This window comes from Mus pahari, chromosome 1 (assembly GCF_900095145.1).
Source record: "Mus pahari chromosome 1, PAHARI_EIJ_v1.1, whole genome shotgun sequence".
NCBI lineage: Eukaryota > Metazoa > Chordata > Mammalia > Rodentia > Muridae > Mus > Mus pahari.
In genome coordinates this window covers 7,548,022-7,552,213 of record NC_034590.1, presented here as the reverse complement: position 1 = coordinate 7,552,213, position 4,192 = coordinate 7,548,022, and positions in this window count along the sequence as shown.

Sequence of the window (4,192 nt, the reverse complement as noted above, 5' to 3'; positions counted from 1 at the left end):
TAAAAAAAAAAAACACCAAAAAAACCAACCTCTATATGCCCACTCCATTCTCTTTCTAAAGCTAGTATTTGCAAGAATATCATTGCAACAGTGAAAACACACACAAACACAAAAAAAAAAAAAAAAAAAAAAAAAACCAAACAAACAAAACAACAACAAAAACAACCACAAAAAAAAAAAAACAACACCACAAAATCCATCCCCAAAAGGCTCACCAGGAAAATACAGCGGCTGTTTCAGTCTCTCTCCCTTTCACTTCCTTTCTCTCTCCCCCCCCCCACTCTACCTCCTCCTCCTAATTTATTTTTTGAGATAAGGTCTCAGTATGTAACCCTGGCTGTTGTAGAATTCACTGTGTAGACCAGGCTAGCCTAGAACTCAGAGTCGCCTGCCTCTGCTTCCCAGCGCAGGGACCAAAGGTGTGAACTACCATAGCTGGTTTCTTTCTCCTTCTCAAGATAGAGTCCCCTTAAGTAGCCCAGGATGCCCTTGAACCCGAGGCTTGTCTAGAATTCTCCATTCTCCTGCCTCTGGAGTGCTCGGATTATGGGTGTGGGCAACACCCTCCCCTCACCAAACATACGCCCCACCCCCACCCAACTTGTGCTGTTTCTGAGGCTCAATGATCTTTGTAACAGAACCAGGGCTACAAATGGAGTCATGAGAGATGATGTTAGTATCTACTAATTTAAAAGCATAGAAACTATGAAAAACAACTAAATTGTTATTCTGGTCTAATAAGGTCACATACAAACCACTTCAGCTTGCAGTATTCCTTAGTCTCTTCAGGAAGACCCATAGATGACAGAGATGGGTATCCATTGTCCATTGGGGGAAGCTGCCAGGTTGCCTCTGTGGGAGAGAGGAGAGTCGGCTTCTAGAACCTGGACTAGTCCACTTTGCTGCACTAGCTTCCTGTCACTGTCCAGGACAGGCAGTTGTTAGTAGGCCACAGAGCTAGGGTGGGTGACTGCAGAAGCTGGCCCTCCTGTAGAAAGGGAGCTGCTACTGTTTTCTTTGTTAAAGTTCTGGGAAAGGCTCCAGTTTGTCAGAACAGCAACAATATTTATTAGTACTAGAGGGGTACAGGGCTGGAGAGGTGGCTCAGAGGTTAAGAGCCAGTCCAGCTCTTGCAGAGAACCTGCATTCAGTTTGCCGCACCCACGAGAGGCTACTCACTGCTGTCTATAACTCCAGTTCCAGGAGATCCAAATCCCCGGGCTGGGTTCTGCAGCACCTTAGTTAGCTGTTTGTCCTGGATTTGAGACCTGCCTGACCCATAAAATAAAAATTAAAATAGAGCCGGGCATGGTGGCGCACGCCTTTAATCCCAGCACTTGGGAGGCAGAGCAGGCGGATTTCTGAGTTCGAGGCTAGCCTGGTCTACAGAGTGAGTTCCAGGACAGCCAGGGCTACACAGAGAAACCCTACCTCGAAAAACCAAATAAATAAATAAATAGAAATTAAATTAAATTACATTAAATTAAAATAAAAAATCTTCAAGAAGAATGAGATGAGCCGTTCTGACCCAGAAATGGTCTGTAGCTCAGAACCAGGAATCCACAGGAGCTGTGTTACCAGAGGGACTGCAGCCATCGATGCTGGAGGTCACATGGCACTGCCCCATACCATTCTCCAGCCAGGCCAGGAAGTCATCTTATTGGAATTACTGGGGTATCTCAGTCACATACTGGGGGAGGGGCATCTCCTCTGGCAACCTTTGAGTTGCCTCAGGGGGCTACATCAACACTGAGACGTCCTAGAAAGGTTATTATCGCTGTCTAATTTCAAACAGGCTCCACAATGGACGCCTGTCTTTGTGTGGGATTAATTTTCAAACCCCAGGATTTGATGTCGGTGGGAAAGCGGCAGCGTGGGACTCCCTCCACAGCCCTCTCCCCCTTCCGGCCAGCGCCAGCGGCTCCATGGGAGATGAAAACCCTGACAAGCCCTTCAGTCAAGCTGAAAGCAGGCAGCGGTCCAGTAACACCCACAACCCCCCGGGGCATCCCGTGACCCTTCCAAAAAGTCACGTTCACTTTGCTCTTGAGAAAGGAAAAATATCGCCGGGGGCATTTTATTTTAAACCATGTGAAATAAGGAAACGTGAAGATGCGAGAATGAAGTGGAAAAAAAAAAAGTTTGAATTCATTTCCGTTCTTGCAACAGCTTAGAAACCAAACTGGTTCATTTCGAAGGCGTGTAAAAAAGAGAATCTGATCCATTCACCAGCAGGCAGAGACTACGAAATGCTTAAGGTAAAATATGTAAATATGGGAAATTATCTCTTGAAAACTATCTCCTTTTGTGCTTGGAAGAATTTTTTTTTTTTGAAGCATCTTTATTTCTATTCTGCATTAATATACCGTTGAACAGAAAAGTTGCTATTTTGGGCAAAAATAACAGAAACCAAGGTCCTGTGAAATTGAGGCTTTCTAAAATGAAGTCCATGGGTAGGGAGGATTTCTATCGTTTTGTGGACCTGGGTGGCGTTTTTAGTAATAATTTAAATAATATTATTAAGACGATAAATTACAGAATCCATGTTGAGAAAGCAGCCTTTGTACGAAAACTTGATCCAGTCTTCTGGTCTCCTCTGTGATTTCTTTTGGAAATGGGGGCCTCTCTCTCCTCTATTCCCCCCTCCCCTCCACCCTTCCCCCTTCTTTACTGGTAGAACCCGGACTCTCAGGAGTGTGTTTACACACACCTCATAACTGGCTACAGGTAACATCATTTTTCTATCTGTTTTCAGCTTTATTATTATTTTTTTTTAATGAAGGTGGGCCTGAGAAGGCCACTCAATCAGTAAAGTGCTTGCCACACAAACCTAAGGACCTGGATTTGAGCTCCATACAAAAAACACTGGGCACGGCAGCTCGTGCTTGTAATATGGTTGATGGGGAACCGAGACAGGCAGAACCCTGGAGTTCCCTGGCCAACCGCTTAGTTTAATCATGAGTGCCAAGCCAGTGAGAGACCTTGTCTCAAATAAATAAATAAATAAATAAATAAATAAATAAATAAATAAATAAATAAATAAATAAATGAGGTGGATGACTCTTCTCCTGAGGATTGACACCTGAGGTTGTCCTCTGGTCTTTATATGTGCACACATATGTGCATGCGCACACACACACACCACGCTCCACTCACACTGAGATGTCAGATACCACATTGTCTTTGTTAGGGTCTCATTGCTGTGAAGAGACATTATGACCACAACAACGCCTCTTTTTTAATTTTTTTATTTTTATTTTTTTATTTTCAAAGGTTTTTATTTTGTGTTACTGTGAGCACATTGTCTCTGTCTTCAGACACACCAGAAGAGGCCATTGGATCCCATTACAGATGGTTTTGAGCCACCATGTGGTTGCTGGGAATTGAACTCAGGACCTCTGGAAGAGCAGTCAGTGTCCTTAACCTCTGAGCCATCTCTCCAGCTCAACTGCAAGGACTGTCTTACAGGTTCAGAGATTCAGTCCATTATCATCATGGCAGGAAGCACGGCGGCGGCCAGACAGACTTGGTGCTGGAGAAGGAGCTGAGAGCTCTACATCTTGATCCAAATATACCCAGGAGAAGACCCTCTGCATGCCGCTAGGAGGAGAGTCTCATCTGTACTTTGGGTGGAATCTGAGCATATTTTTCCGTCCCCACAGTGCATACTTCCTCCAACACGGCCACATCTCCTAATAATGCCACTTCCCATGGGCCAAGTGTTTGTAAACCACCACAGACAGTGAGGCAAGCCTGTAACCCCAACATTTGGGAGGCTGGGGCAGGAGGACTACATGTTTGATGACAATCTGAGCTATATGGTGAAGCTCTATAGAAACAAGTGTGTTGAATAAATGTTTCTGACTAATCATCAGTCACTGGGTTGGGTTTCAGTATTGTTAGAGTTTGAAGGTCGAACGTCCCTCGTGGTCCCTTATGTCTGAACACTTGGTGCCCAAGACCTAACCAGCTAAACTTCCAAGCCAGGTTCTGAGATATTTACCTCCCAGGGAGACACTGCATGGCCTGGAGCCTGAACTGTCCAGATAGCAGTGAGTAAAGGTGATTCAAGTTAAAATGTTAAAATGCTAGTCTCAGATCTGCAGACCTCAGAGACTTTCTGAGAGACCAAGCCAGAAAGGGGGGGAGAGAGGGGAGGAGGAAGGGAAGGAGGAGGGGAAGAGGGAGGAGG